Genomic DNA, 16,447 nt, shown 5'->3' with positions numbered 1-16,447 from the left:
ATTACAATAAACCTATATACATTTTTCCCCCCAACAGTACAGAAAAAAGAGATGTTTACATAACACAGTGCATCCCTACATCAGAACACAGGTAATACTCCATCCTTGATCCACTGGACCAGTGGCTGTCCTTCATTGTCCTTCAGTGGTTTTTATTCCTTATTGACAGCCTTATTTACTTCATGGCTATCAGATATTCCATCACTTGACACATCAGCAGGAGTGTAATTAGAAATTGCACAAAACAAATTCAATCTCTGTGTATGTGTAGAGCAGAGCGTCATAGATGAACCACTGGGAACAACTGACGGGACATTCTGAAGCACTCTGCTGATTTTGTGGACTCCAGCTCACATCATGATGCAAACTGGAAGTGTCCATGGACTCTGTGAGTGATCACCTGACTGTGCACACATTTGTTTATTTTAATGCCAAATGCACCATGCAAAAATCATGCTGCATTAGGTGCTCCAAGCAGTTCCCTGTTTCTGCTGTAACCATGGAGACGCAGACAGCAATCACGTGCATGACTTTTTATACTGAAGGAAATTATAGACCAGTTGAAGTGAGTACAGATCTGCCATTTATTTTTGAATACATCTATGACCAACCAACAGCCGTGGAAGAAATCGCTTTCATTGAATCCAGCAGAATTTATTTCAACTTGACTCTTTCATGACGCTCAGAATAAGATGAGATCATTCAAGTCAAGTGTGTCAAACAGGGCTTAAGGTCAATACAGGCTGTGTCAAGGTGGTTTGCAATTAAACCTGATTCACCTTGAGCAATTGGTGTGAACATCTCCAGTGGCAGCTCAAATGCTGCTCTGTGTGTCGTTCAGTCTTGCAGTTGGTGCTTGCAGAGGTGGCCTTAATGTGCATCGGTGCAGCTCGCACAAGTTTCCCTTCAGTCGGGGTGAGGCAAAGGCAAGATGTTAAACACGGCATCAATATTGAGATGCTCCTCTTGCAGCATCAGCCAGTGAATGACAGCGAGGCATTGAAGAGGTCCCTTTCTCTGAGCTGACACCACTGATTTGAATATCAAAACATGATATAAAACGGTGATTAAAAGCCAATTACAGCTTGCGCCGATGAAAAGTCAATTAAGTGTTTCGAGGGGGGGCTGCAGACGGGTTTCTGCCAAGGTGATGACAGGGGAGTCAGAAGAACAAAGGGGAAAATGAGGGATACAAAGAAGAGAAGTGAAGGGAAGAAATGAAAGAAAGCAGCTGAGAATAAACACAGCCGGGGCCGGGGCGAGTGCAGAAGACAACATTTGGATGAATGCAGCACCGCACACTCAGACGTGCAAACATCCTCTCCTGTGGAGATGGGATTTCTTCCACTGCCATCACCGCGCAGTCGTAAATAATGAACAGTTTGCTTAAAGGCAGTATTCAATTAAGAGTCAAATCCTCTGGGAGCATGAGGGGGAATGTTTTCTGACAAAACCTTAAATAACAAAGCCACTCACCCTCTTATTCAAATGATTCCATTATAAAGTCCTAGAGCTTCCCTCCTGGCCAGGTTACAGCTGATTGATCCTGCATTACTTATTTATGCACCAGTAATGAACAGTAAATATGAAAAAAGTGGAAAAGCAGGAGTAAAAGAAGAAAAAATTATTCAGGCATGGTGTTGGGTGCAGCTGCCAGGTTTTTGAACGCCTGCCTGGAGCCTGCAGGAGCGGCCATGTTTGCCATGTTGAAATGCAGCACTGGTGACACACTGCTGCTGCAGCCTCGACGTCCTGGGATACGAAGCTGAGGCCGAACACGCCGCTGCCGTACCTTCATATGGTGAATCAATCTTTGGCCCTAACGGGTGTCCCCGGAGGGAAAAACTAAATAGCTAAGAGGCAAGTTAATGCTGCTTAACCCTGTGCTTTAATTATTGAGAAATGCCTGAAATTGCCAGAATGCACAACACTCTCAACTCAAGAGGCTTGTTAGAGTGTAATGAAGAGGTTTGGAGGGAGAGGGGATCATTTCAGAGAGGAGCCAACCTGGGGTAGAGCCGTGTTCAGAGTCTCTGTCTAAGTGCTTGTCTGTCTTTTCCTGTTTTTTTGTGTTGTGAAACTTGGGCCCAAGAAAATATGAGTAATGTAGAAAGCTCAAGTCCAGTCTTTAAATACATAATTATTCTACAACTTGGCAGTCAACGGTTCCACTACCCGCCTCAATTTGCTGTGTCGCTCCGTCCCCTCCCTCGCTAATTCACACAAATCACCACCAATCAACTCGTGCACACAATCAGCAGGAACGAATTCTGCTCACGCATGCACAAGAACACAAGTATGCAACTGTAATCAAGCACACAACCCAGTGTTTACAACAGAGCATTTTTTTTTCTTCCAAGATCTGAGGCTCTGAAGAGGGTCTGGCAATGAAGCCTGGAGTTATTTAAAGGAAAAATTTGACAGTGTATCAGCTGGGGTCAGTGACACGGTGAGGACCAGATGGTCATCTACTCTGGCTCGGCTTCTCTCAGCAGCCTCCGCCTCTGTACCCAATTTGTCTGGCATTATTTCCAGGAATCAGTGCTGGATTGTTGTACTTTGCATTTCCTCTGTGTGAACTCTTGGTTGTCTTGGCCTCTCTCACACCCTGACTACAAGTAAATAAATTAGCTTGGAGTTTTACTACAAAATGCTACGTGGGAGAAACTGCTGAAATGGATGTTTATCAGTTTCTTCCTAAGCAGTGACTTTAGCAGGAATTAACTGATAAACTGACAACCAATCACCATCAGGTCCTGAATGTTAGAACAGGTTTGGTGATCGGCCAAGACCTGCTTCAACTGCTGGCTCACAACACGTCTTAACTTGTTATCTAACCACAACTGAACCCCAGCTTTTCATTTTAATGTTTAACAGAACAGACCCACGCCTTTAAAAACTGGTGTGGCCGTTTTCTCATCACTGCCAAGACTATGAACGAGACATCTGTCTTCTGCTGACCAGTGTTTTATTATTGTTGTTCTTTGCCATTTAAACCTTTAATAAAAAAAAAGGACTTTAATGCAACAGACAGAAGCCAAAGCTTTTGCTGCCTCGTTGAAAATCTTCATGCACAAAAAAACCAACAGCTTTTTGTTATTGTTATAGATTTAAAAGAAGAAGAAAAAGAACACATTATATATGTACATATATGTATTTTTCCCTACCCTTCATTCCAACTGGGTGTTAGTTATACATTTTTTCAGGCTTTAGGCAGAAAACAGGTACTTGGGGTAGGAGGTTGGGGGAGGTGGAAGGTGTTTGGCTTGTTAGTTTGTTTTGTTATGGTTTAGTGATATAGGTGAGGAAACAGGACATGTTTGGTTTATGTCTTGTCACTTTTTTGTCTTTGTGTTGCTTCACCAAATAAAAACACACATGGAGCATTTAATAACTATGATCCCTGAAAAGCTATGATTTAAAGCACAGAGTGTGAAGCTTTACACTTGATGTGCACTTTTAACTGACATGACATTTGCAGCTGTAAGCTCAGTTTAAATGTGACATTTCATTCGATCAGATTCATGATCAGTGCTAGAATCAGCACCTTCACATTAATATTTTATGACTCCTGTGCTGTGTGTAAGAGCTTGTCTTTTAACAGTATCCCAGTTGCAAAAGAATTCACCACAACAACTAACCTTAACATCGCATGTTTGAAGCTGGAGAGGACGTCATTTCCCACTCATTCCTCATGTGGGAGTTCAAAGGCAAAATGCCACAAAAACAACCAGGGGAACTGTTGTTAACAATCTTGAGCATATCCTGTGGTTTTCAATAATCAGAGTTTTTTTTCTTCTTGCAATTATATTAACAAATCACTGCGGGTTTGAAACTAGCTCTGCATCTGTAAAAAGTCAGTCTGGAAAAATACTACCTGTTTATTATCTGACAGCTGTTGTGACAGCTGATGGTTGCGGGATGAATGGGTGAGGAACGATGAAACAATAGAAGACAGCTGCATGTAAATTTATGACTCCTCTCCCTCTCTGGTTTACGTGTGATCATGCGCAGGTTTCCCACAAACCAAACATGTCAAGGCAGCAGACTTGCTGGAGCTCAGCTCAGTTTTGATCATCGCTGTCTGTTGCTTGGCTAACCAGCGAACAACCCAAGGATGTGAGTTGTTTATGTTGCTCAAGAGACAAATTTCATCAGTTTGTTTTGTAACGGTTTGGACGGTCTTCAGCATTCTAGCACGCACAAGCCTGCCAACAAACCCAACACATCATCAGTGGTTTTTGTGGAGCAAAAAATAGAGGGGGGTGGGGTGGTGGGGGGGTTAGGTGTACAGAGAGGGCACTGAAACTGGATTGTGTTCCATTGTGCTGAACAATAATAGCCAGAGACCCGTGGTGTATTGCGTTAAACTGCTGAGACTGTGGCCAAAAATGATTCGGCCACAAGGAAAAATTCTTGGTGCCTGCTGGGCCAAACCTTGAAAACTCTGCATGACCATCCATAAATTCTCTTCTGAGAGGCGAGAGTTCACTTCTAGCTGAAGAGCTCCAGCATGGTTCAGTGCCATTACCATTTGAAAAGGGAGAAGACAAGTGCAGTGGGGGGGGGGGGCATTCAGGAAGAAAGGCTGAAGGCGAGTGCGGTGAGGGAAGAGCAGCTGACTTGTTGAACTTGGCGCATGGATGAGCTTCATTCGTCAACAGAACACCGGAGCTGCTACCTATTCAGGTTTTACCCTTGAGACAACAACGACCTGGTCTGAGTGGGTATTATGCAGCTGGAGAGCACGGCCCTGTCTGTGCGGGAAACTGAGAAGAGACTGTAACAACCTTGGGAAAAATAATCCTCCCACTGTGTAAAATAATCCTCCCACTGCGTAAAACTCATAAAAACAAACTCCCATGCTGCTCTTTTACATACTTATACCCAACAGAAATATGAGACAAAACACCAATAAAGCTGGGATTTTGAAATATTCCTTTATTGCTACTGTGTCCATTTTCCTGCATTGTGCACATAACCTTTAGGGTAGGGAGAAAGTGATGACTAATTTATGAGATTATGGGGCAGTAGAGTGCCAGGGTTGTTAAAACTGGTGGCTGGGCCCAAAGGAATATGCAGCAGCAGACATATACGTACGTGTGGGGCATATAGAGTGTAGTCAGAAAGTATTAGGACAACAATGTTTTTCATTGTTTGCCTCTGTAAACCAGAAAATTGGATTTGAAATGAAAAAACAAGGTGAGAAAATATGAGGTTAAAGTGCTGACTTTCATCTTTGATTTGAGAATCTTTACATCCAGACTGGGTGAACAGAGGACGACCGGCAGCCCCTGTTTGAAACACAGCGCCTCTGTTTTAGGAAAATCATCCTCAGGTAACATACAAGGCAGTCACATGACCTCGGTCCAACTTCCACTGATGAAAGACCTAACTTTTTGAAGACAAAAAGTCCACACTTGTAAATAACAATGTCTTTTTTTAAGATCAAGTAAACTAGAGCAATAACTTTCCATAACCCAGAATTGAGGGGTCGTGTGTAAAAGGGGCTCAACTGTTTGCAAACACCTCAAATTAAAGTTGGGAGTCAGTTTAAGTATTGATAAACATTAAAGGCATTTAAACAAAGCTTAGTGTTGGAGTTTGTAAAATTCAAAATTTTTACAGAAAATTTCATTTTTACTGTAAATGCGTATCAGTTCCAAATATCGGTTATCGGCCTCATTAACTAGTAATAATCGGTATCGATATCAGCCCTGAAAAAACAATATCAGTCGATGCCTACAACAAACATTCAATATCAAATATCTGCCTGCACTGTATGTGTACATAACCTGCATGAGGTAAACTATAGCCTGTATAATAAGTAAAATTTCATGTTGTGACAGTGTTGTGTTCTGATCTATTGGACTGAACAAATAACCCACCCACACAAATACACAATCACACGAGTCTTACAATAAATGCAACAGTGCAGTTTCCATATAAACTAGTATTCAGTGAGAACATTCAGTACCTACCCACAACTGAATATTTTCTTCATGCAAAATCTGCAGTCCAGGTCCAGGTAGTAGCAGAGGAACTGCAGTGAGGGGTCATTTCCAAACCACCATCTGTGACGACTGGGCTGAAAGTGAGGCTCAGCTGTTTCAAACTGATTTTTGTGCTTTTATGACTAAGAATATGTCCTTCTGAGAAGCAAAGAAACCTCCCAAAGCTGAGGGAATGAAAAAATGAAACCGTGCACTCCCCTTGTGTCGCTGTGACTCTGTCGTTTTCTCAAGAACCAGTCTGTTTCCACCTTGGGGGCAGGTGCGTGCAGCCAGGTAGGTAGGTAATGACACCTGTTTGCACCTGCTGGGTCGAAGGCTGCTCCCTGCCAACGGTTTCCTCCTTTCTTCCTTTTTAGCACATTCCCACGCCCGTTTGGAAGTGGATGGAGCCACACACACACACACAGACACACACACACACAGACACACACACACACACACACACACACACACACACACCCACAAGCATGCAAATTTAGCCAAGCTATTTCATGGAACGCTGAAGCACAAGCACTGAGCACAGAAGGCAGAGTATATGCTGCAGCAAGGCTGGTGATAACAGTTGGTTGTGCTACAGCAGAGAACATTTCCGGAGCGTTCGGGTTACTACTACTGACTGATAACCAGTACGCTAACATTTGGTGACTCATTTCAATGCCAGAAATAAATTCATTGGTTCCTCAAAATGACAGAAAAAGCTTTTTGAGACAGCATTTTGACCACAAATGCAGCCCCTGGATTAATGCTATCACACTTAGCAGCCCTTTAAAGCGAGATGAGTCACCGTTCCTTTTCAACTATAAAGAAAGAGGTGGATGTGAAAAGCCTTTTAAGACTCCTCCAGATACGTTTTAAGACACAGAAATACTACTTGAAATAATAATCTGTGTCTGACATATTTTGCTCACAAAAGTTTCAATCGCCTTTATAAAAAGAAATATCCTCCTTCTGCCTCAACTGAAAAGTCAATTTTCAGTGTATGTGCGTTCAAGTTTCCACATCACACCTGTGTAAGTTTCATACTGGGATGTGTTGTATGTAGTGTTGTCTTATAATGATCACACACACGTACACTGTTCAAACTCAACTGACTGGACTTACATGGCACTTTTCTAGTCTTATCGACCACTCAAAGCGTTTCACAATAGAAGCCACATCCACACAGCCCTTTTTCCCTGCATAGGGTTTAGTATCTTGCCAAACGACACTTCAAAATGTGGATCGGAGGAGCCAGGAATCAAACCACCAATCTAGCGATTCGTGGAAGACCAGCTCTACCTCCTGAGCCACAGCCGCTCCAAGGTGAGCACAGATGTGAAAATCTGTGCTTTCATGGCCACAGCACCACATGAGAACAGTAACAAAACAAATTCTAGCTGCATTTTTATCAATCAATCAATGTCTTAATTTAGCCTTTGATTACTTTCTTGCCACCATCTAATGGATTTGAAAAAAACTGGCCCAAGGCCAAATGTACCTGCTGACCTCTGCTGTAGAGTGAAGGTCAAACATCCAAGAGAAATAACAACGAGGAAAAATCATATCTGAGAGGAGAGGACCTTAAGTCATTTTCAGCTGAGTCTAAACAGTGTGACAGTTTCAGCCCCTCCTACACACAAGATGCTACTTCTATGAACTGGTTTGTGACTGACACACATAGGTGTGGCAAAACAAAACAAAAAATCATGTTTATGCATGAAAAAGTTGCCTGCAGATGCAAACACTCCCTGAGGAGAATATGTGACTCGTGACTCCTCCTGAGCTGGAAACGCTGCTGATGACTTGATGTCAAGGGTATGAACAATCCTGTGTTCGACCCTCAGTGCTGACAGGAGGCCAGGAGCCAGGCTCTGGACACCTCCTCAGAAAAAAGCATGCTTGACAGGGCAGTGTGAGTGTAATAGAGTTGAAGCTTTCCACTTGGAGCTGGAGAGCATTGAATCACCATGGAAACCGAGATGGCTGTTTGGCAGGTTTGAGCAGCTTTTGGTTTGAAACACTTTTCCAGTTTGAGGGCTTCGGCAACAGTGCTACTTCTCTCACACTTATGAAAAACCTCCAATTGCACGCCCCTCCCTCTCTGATCATCCTCTGTATTTTTCCTCTGCCTCCCCCAGCTCAGTAAGGCAATCATCACAGCCCCACGGTGCGAGAGCGTCTTAGCTACGGCAGATAAAGGCTGGGAGATTGTCAGTAATGACGGGTCCACCGGCTCCGAAACTTCCCAGAGCTGCTTGTTTCAGCAGTAATTACGACGGGGGAATGGTGCACCGTGACTGGCTCTAAAAAGCTTAGCAAGCCTTTTGCTTGTGATGCCATGTCAACTTCTTTACGGTAGGCAAGTCAGCCGGATAAGTAAAAAGGGGACTTAAAAGCTAAACAAAACGTGTGAAGCAAAGAGGTAAAAAGCAGAGGGGACAGGCTGGCCGCTGAGTGATGTGGAGGCCGGGGGGGGGGGGGGGGGCACAGAGAAAGTGCTCTGACGTCTATGAATAGGGATGAGATTGGATCATTGGTTCGCAGTGTTCTCCAATCACAGCTCTGTTGAAGAAGATGGAGGATGAAGGGATAAGAGAGGGGACAGAGCAAATTATGTGGGAGGGGGGGCGATGAGCTCCAGGAGGCAGCAGATGGAGTGATTGAAAATAACTGCAAACAGGAAGAAAGGACTGATAAGTTTGTGTCTATGTCTGAAAAGACTCTGCTGTTCCACAGAGAGAAAAAAAAAATCTATCATCTTGCTTCCGCGAGCCACTTTCTGTGAAGCTGGCCCCCCGTAATCACCTTCTTCACCCTCTCAACTGCTTCATCCTCGCCTCCTGCTCTGGTCCCATCCGCCCACTCTCATCCCCCCGATCTCTGAGACACACACAGGTGCTTATGAGGAGAGCGCTTAACCACCCCCCCCCCTTTCTAGGCCTCTTCATGGATCTGAAGGTGTGTGCTGATGTGTAGAGAAATTCAGGGTATGAACAGAGGCTGTGGAGAGAGTGCTCTGCTCGTTCATCCCGCAATTGGACAAAAATTGGATATTGAGTGCAGGCAGGGTGTGTGTGTGTGTGGGGGGGGGGGGGGGGGGCTCACTGAGCAAGGATGAATGAAGACGAACTAATTTCAAACACCCACACATATGCAGAGGTATGAGATGGTCGATTTTATTGGAAATGGTGGGAGTTAGAGGGGGGTCGTCTTGGGACAGAGGGAGATTTAGAGGACGTGTCCACCTGTGTCAGGCACCATAGAGAAGTCATCTATCATGGGTCAGACACGACGTGCAGAGCTGCAGGCCGAGGGCGGTTGTGATAAAGGAGCGCTTAATTCAAGTCAGACTGCTCCAGAAAAAAAGGGCATCCAGAAAATTGCAATTATTACAAGAGCAGAAAAGAAAAACTAGGTGATTATTTATGGATATAAATATAAATTTTTACTGGAGAAAAAGCCCCACAAGGCTCAGAATGTATTCTCATGCATTTAAATCCTATAAATGCCGTCTGATGGCATGTTTTACTATCCCACTACTGAATTCTTACATATGGGAAAAGCTATTTACCTGCAGAGTGAACATGTGACCACAGAGACAGAATTAGCGATGAAACATTGAGCCAATTTATCGACTGATCAGCCACATGGCCAAATTATATATAATTTCAATTCTTTCATATGTTTTAGGTCTTCATGTGGAAGACAGTGAAGAGAGAATAAAAGACCTGTACCACCTGCGAGGCTGTCATCATTACGTACATGCAAACATACAGGTTGCTCCATACAGCTCTGGACTGTCAGGACCAGATGCTTCAACTCAGAAATCGGTTTCTGCACAGATGGAAGAGAAACGTTTGCATGTTGATTTACCTGTTCCTGCTGCTAATGAGTAACCTCTTTGTGTGTGGTGTAATAACTCAACTTTAAAAGTAGACACTGTGCAAAAACATTTTTAATGAATCTAATTAATCCAAATTATCTCACAGCCCTTGTTGGACAATAGGAAAGTAATGATTTTGATAATTAATTTCTGGTGTCAGCTTCTCTAATTTAGATTTTGCTGTTCATCTCTATTTAAACGTCTCATATTGTACTAAGGTAGATGTCCATGTGTGTGTGATTACAAAGCAGGTCTAGGTTCTATATTAATACTGTGAAAGTATCAAAGCCTCAGTCCACAGAGAAATGCACACAGCCTGTATTCAGAAACTGAGTCTTAAAACCAGCTGTCAGGACTTCTGGAACTTTGTGATGTCACAACAAAGCAGTCATCACCCTCAGCCATACCCCAAGCCCTGCCCACCTGGACCATCCATCCATCTTTGTAGGATTTGGTTTCTCTGAGTGTTTACCTGAAATCTGCTGTATTTTTATTAGAATAGAGGCTCAGATCCTCTCTTCTGATTGGCTCACTGACCTGTTGTTACTAGAGCTTCAGAGAGAAGCCCGAGAGAGGAGATGTAAAACTACACTGAGATGGTTTTTGGTTCTTAAAACCACAAATATATCTTCTTATAGATATCAACACTTCAAATAAAACACAGTGTAAAATATTGGTCCTATAATGTGATTATAAAGTGACTATCTTGGGGTCGCACAAAACAAACAATCTGAGCACATTGTCTTGGGTTCTCTACAGTTGGGATGATTTAAAAAAAAATATTTTCTATATAATGCATTCAACAATTATGCAAAGATCAATAATTAAAAATAATTGTTGGAGTGGCACAGAAATTGATCTTAAAATATTGAATCTCCTCTTGTACTGATTGTGAGATCTCAAACCTTTGTTGTTTTAATGTTATGATATGTCTTTGAAATGACCAGATAAATCCCTGTGACTATAATACCAGCACCAATCAGAAAAAAAAACATTGATTCTTTAAAAGCGGAGGGCATCACTTAAAGCATCTTCACTTGTCAGTGGCCAGCACCTCAGTAAACAAACTCTATCAAACCCAAGCTGAGCACATTTTCATTCCGGCAAACAGCGAGCAATTACCCGTTTAGCTGGCATACATTGGCAATTAATACAGCAATCTACCTTAATGTCCCACCCAGGGAATTTGTAAACATCAATTATAAGAAATAAGAGAGCCTCTCAGAAAAACAGCCTCATACTCTGCAGCAGTCACAGTGTGATCTTAGCAATAAATTAATAAATAATCCAACATGTTACATCTCCAATCAACCACCTCCACCAAATCAATTTCAAAGTGAGAGAAATTGTGATGGTGGGTGTGAAAACTTCCTAAGCCTTCGCAGCAAAGTCGGTCAGTCACTTTCTGCTGAATTTATGAGGGCAAATTGTCTATAAAATGTTAAGGGAAATAACCCAGCTCCACTGCTCTGCTGTCAAGACCAATCAGACTGGTCCTTCCACATCATGCCCAAAGCTCCTGGTCAATAACCACATATTGTATAGACTGCACCTATAAACCACCGTTGTTTATGGTCAATAGAGTCAGTGACCATCGTCTTCACTGGCCTGTTGGGTGAGGAGACATGTGGACTTAAAGCTTGGATGGGAAAGACTTGATAGGCTGTTGCAGGGCTGCAAATAACAGTTATTGTCATTATTGATTCATCTGCCAAGTATTTTCTCCATTAATCATTTCGTCAATAAAATGACAAAAAAAATATATATCCCATAATATAATATCCCATAACCTGAGGTGACATTTTCAAACAGTTTTATGTCACCAGCAGCTGAAAACCCACACGTGCAGTTTTTCATCATATCTGACAATAAAAAGCACAAAGAATCAGGGACCAGCAAGTGTTTTTATTTGTGCTTGAAAACTTAAATCAAATCAAAACACACTCTAAATTAACTTTCCATCAATCGATTTATTGATTAATCAACTCATCGCCTCAGCTCTAGTCTCTTACAACTGTTAGATGGATTGATGGGTAAAGCATTTCCAATTAGTGCTTAATTACCTGACAAACATTTTTGATAATCTATCAAATGATCATTTATCACTTTTCTCCGTTTTCTGTCACTGTAAGTTAAATATCTTTGGATTTTGAACCGTTTCTCAGACATAAGAAGCAGTTTATAGACAACACCTTATCACTGGGAAACTGTGATGGGTGTTTTTGTTGGGGCGTGGCTGAGAACGGTGACTGCTTTGATGTGACATCACAAAGTTCCAGAAGTCCTGACGGCTGGTTTTAAGGCTCAGTTTCTGAATACAGGCTGTGTGCATTTCTCTGTGGACTGAGGCTTTGATACTTTCACAGTATTAATATAGAACCTAGACCTGCTTTATAATCAAACATGACATTAACATCTTGTTTTATACAATATGGGATCTATAAATGAATTAAATACAAACCTAAACAAGACATTAAAAAAAACATCATTAGTTGCATCCTAATTCTAATAATAATAATCATTAACAAAGTGGAGAAAGCACATCAAAGCCCATTCCTAAGATCGTGATAGTGCTCATAGGCAGCTTTGACAGCAGCTGTTTACAAGCCGATGGTCGGTGGTGTTTGGGCGAATGAGTAGCTAAATTAACCATAATTAGAAAAAACAACCTTAAGTTTACATTTCTGCTACGGTTCAGAACAAAGTAAACAAACTGCAGGTCTGATTTCACCCCTAGCACACTGATATAATCTAAAATCCATTTGAAGTAAGCGCTACTAATGACATGAATTGAATAGAATAAGATAAAACTCAGCCCCGGCTGCTACTAAGGAAGCCATAGTTAATGATATAATCCTCCTTGTTGAGCTAAAGCTAACTAACCTTTGTGAAGGGTTAACTCAGGGTGAAGCTTTAAATGGCTTACTGACATCTCACACCCGCGTGCTAGAATGTGTGTGTGTATAAACGTCCAGCTAGGCCACCGTATGTCAACTGCACATTTTCTGAACATCAAGGGGAATAATGTATAATCCCAGAGCCCACGAGTCCACTTACACTAATTAACATGTTGCACCTGTTGAATACGTGAGGTGGTGAGGTTTGGAGCTCACGCTTCATCATAATCAAGGCCTCAAATGACTGAACCTTTTGAATTTTCAAAGAATGAAGATACTTGATCAGCTGTATTCAAATGGAGAAATAAAAAGAGACACAGCTCCTGGCTGAAAGGTCACGGCTGTCTCTTAACAAAAAAAAGCATTTACTTTGGAAAAACTACAGCAGGGCAGATTAAATCTAAGATTATTTTAATACTGCAAATAATAATAAAAATAACATCTAATAAATTAATACATTAAAATGGGAAAAGCCAAATATCATCTTGACAGTGACAAAGTTTTAGTGGAAAAGAAATAAGTTATTATTATTATTATTATTATTATTATTATTATTATTATTATTATTATTATTAGTAGTAGTAGTAGTAGTAGTAGTAGTAGTAGTAGTAGTAGTAGTAGTAGTAGTAACTTTTCTTTGGGGGACAATAAGTTTGGGACTAAGGTTCCCATAATGTTCTGGGGGAATGTCAACAGGAAGTATAATGTTGCCATGGAGTCACACTACAACTTCAGCTTCCAGCTCCTGTTTTGTTTAAACTGGCAGAATCAACAGAAGATGAAATATCAACACAGAAACCTTTGAAGAAACCATCTCTTTTTTTCTCTGTGCTTTCTAAGCACAGAGAAAAAAAGACATTTAATCCACTGGACCTTGGAGATAGTTATATCCGCATAAAGTACAAGTCACACTGAATCTAAAAGTATGTGTATCGTGTTTGTGTTCAGATTTGAGTCAACACTCAGAACAAAGTGTAGATTTTTGGGGCACTAAGGACTTGAACCTGCCTGTGTGTAACAACACAACACTGTGTGTTTTCAAAAAATTACAATAAATAAAAACTTCCATGCAAATTAAGTTCCTATTTCATTTTCCAGACTCAGAACATGCTTATTTAGTGCTTGTGAACACGGCACAAGGCCAACTGCTGGCAAAGCCGCCGATTATTATGATGCACACAACAATTTAATACCAGACAATTTTCTTCATCTGGCATGAACTGACTCTAATCTCTCTCTGGGTTATCTAACAATTTAACACAGGACCAACAACCAGAAAAGGAAACCAGAGAAATGTGCAAAAAATGAAAAGAAAATAACTGGACCAACAGTCTTACGTTGAACAACCAGTGCTTCATCTGTAACAAAGACCAGTGTAATGTCAGAGGCACCAAGTCATCCTGTATTAATGCTCAGCTGATGAGACGCTGATCAGATTAGTCCCAGACAAAAGATAAGGTAGAGAAGAGAGTTCAGACTCTACTGAACTCTTTTCTTTCATAGTGAATGAATTTTTCTCATTTGACCTCAACTTGCACTGTGGATTTTGGCAGCAGTTTGTGAAGAAAGAACAGTTGTAGTTAATTAAAACATGATTTCACACAGGATCAAGAGCTATGAAGATATGTACACATTGTGTGATTTTATCCTGAGTTGTGTTTCTATTTCATGTGTAGCTTTTGTGTTTCAAGACATTTATAATTATAGAATTTTGTCTTTGCATTAGGATATTGTTTTGTGCATGTTATGTAACGTGTTATGTATAGTTTCACAGCTGGGCCTCAAAGCTCTGCAAACATCAGCAGCCACTGATCTTCAGAGACTGTGTCTATTGCCCCTGTCTTTCCAATCAACAAAGCCTCTCCCTCAAAACCACAGATTTCTTATTGTCACCTCAGGAATGACAGAAAAAAAAAAAAGCTGAGGTGAACCCTCACAGTCTTTGCTTGCTGTGGACCTCATTTTCTCCCACCTCCTCAAGTCTCTGTATCCCTGTAACTTTGAAGTCCGGCCAGCAAAGGGCTTTGAAAAAGCCTGCAATCTCCCCACCATGACCAGGCAGAGGATTAGCCAAGCCCTGCAGGATCGAGTGGAAAGAGGACGGAAGAGGGCTGGAGGAGGAGTAGCGCCATTTTCCACATGGGCCATGTACACGCAAGCAATTCTTCCCTCCAGCCAGAGCTGTAGGGGGATTAACAAGCTACTAAGGAAGCAGAGAACAAACCTCCAGCCCATTTTTCTTCAGTTGCACAGAAACCAATTTACAGCTGAGATCTGAGGGAGGCCACTAATTCCCCCATAATGTAACTGCCTCCTGCTTCCACTCAAAACCTTTGCTGTGTCGCTCATGAAAAAATCTGCTTTTGTGAGAAAGTGTTTTTAGGACGCCTAAGTCAAAGAGACATGCATCTACAAAGGATTCAATTATTGATATGGGAACTTCATTGACTCTAAAAGTCACATTTCAATGTTCGCAGGATGAGGAAAAGAAGCAGTTAAGCTCCTAATCTCACCATCAGAGTTGATACGATCAGTCACGGGGGAGGTCACCCCAGAAAGTTTGTTTTCCATTGTGAACCAAAACAAGAGATTATTCCTCTTTTATCCATTTTGAGCTCCAATATTTGCCTACACTTTGGCCTGTAAATATTTCATACATGCTCTGTTCTCAGTGCATTTTAATGCTGTGAACTCACCAGGTGAGAGCAGATTATGCTGTAGTTACCAAGTGCGCACTGTCTAAAAGTGTCACTTTGATGGCTAATGCAAACCTCTGTATTATTTTAAAGGAAACAATCAAAGAGAAAAAGGCTTTTTTTATTAGCTTCTTCTACAAAGTGAATTCAGGGAGGTTATCCAGCAGGCATCAGTTGTGGGAAACTACTGAATGAATTGCTGGCTTGTCTCACGGAAGAACAACTGAGTCACAGAATCTGCAGCATCTCTGGATACAAAATGACAGCACTATCAATAAGTAATAGCAACTTAGCTTAGCAGTGAGGACGCAGGAACGTACACAACAGGCCTTCATTTAAAAATATTAAAAAAAAAGGCAGATCCATACACTGCTGCCTCCCAATCAGTGCTTTTCAAGTAATGGGGTCTTTTGTCTTATCTGTGACTGAAGGGAGCCTGAGGACTTTGCCCTTCATCCCTTTGTTGCCTCAGAGTCTCTTGTGGAAATGGAAGATTGGCCCATACGCGTGGGTGTGAGAGGAAGAGCTCGGCGGCCGTGTGAGCACATCAGACTTGAGCGGTCTTAATAAAGCTTCCCTCTATCCACCCCAGAGATCTCCTCACCCCAATTATACGCCTGACACCTCTACCCTCCTCCATCTCCTCTTATTTCTCACAGCCCAGCCACCCCCCCCCCACCAACACCACCACACCTACACACACCCAGCACCACCACCTCCCCATCCAGCTCCTGGCTCTGATCGTGGCTCTACCTTTGCTGTGCTCAAAGCCCCAGAGGCCTGCACAATCTCAGGCTGCTGGTGGCGTTTGCTTCACAGTCGGCTGCCTGACTCTCATCTAGTGCTGACAACAGATCCTCACTGTTCAGACACTGACTGAGCAAAATTAAAACTACCTGAACTGACTTTTGAATTCACTAGCTCTTCATTTTCAGCACATTACTGTATGAGTAATAATGTGGTCATCTAATCTCTGAA

General features: G+C 42.0%; 1 protein-coding gene across 11 annotated transcripts in view; it reads right to left on the bottom strand.

Annotated features, from left to right (window-relative positions):
• The window catches only part of sema6cb (semaphorin 6Cb), a 350,862-nt gene that overhangs the window by 118,606 nt on the left and 215,809 nt on the right, over window positions 1–16,447 (bottom strand). For 2 of the 11 annotated variants that reach the window (XM_071468731.1, XM_071468736.1), the window contains one exon: window positions 5,982–6,362. The exons of the other annotated variants lie outside the window; for them this stretch is intronic. The gene's annotated coding sequence lies outside the window, so the exon portion shown is untranslated. The remainder of the gene's footprint in view (window positions 1–5,981; window positions 6,363–16,447) is intronic. 11 annotated transcript variants of the gene reach the window in all.

Source organism: Trachinotus anak, unplaced genomic scaffold, assembly GCF_046630095.1.
Source record: "Trachinotus anak isolate AG129_WGS33_773 ecotype Australia unplaced genomic scaffold, CSIRO_AGI_Tana_v1 ptg000032l, whole genome shotgun sequence".
NCBI classification, from domain to species: Eukaryota; Metazoa; Chordata; class Actinopteri; order Carangiformes; family Carangidae; genus Trachinotus; species Trachinotus anak.
Note: the sequence above shows the minus strand (reverse complement) of the source record. Positions and strands in the feature narration are given on the sequence as shown.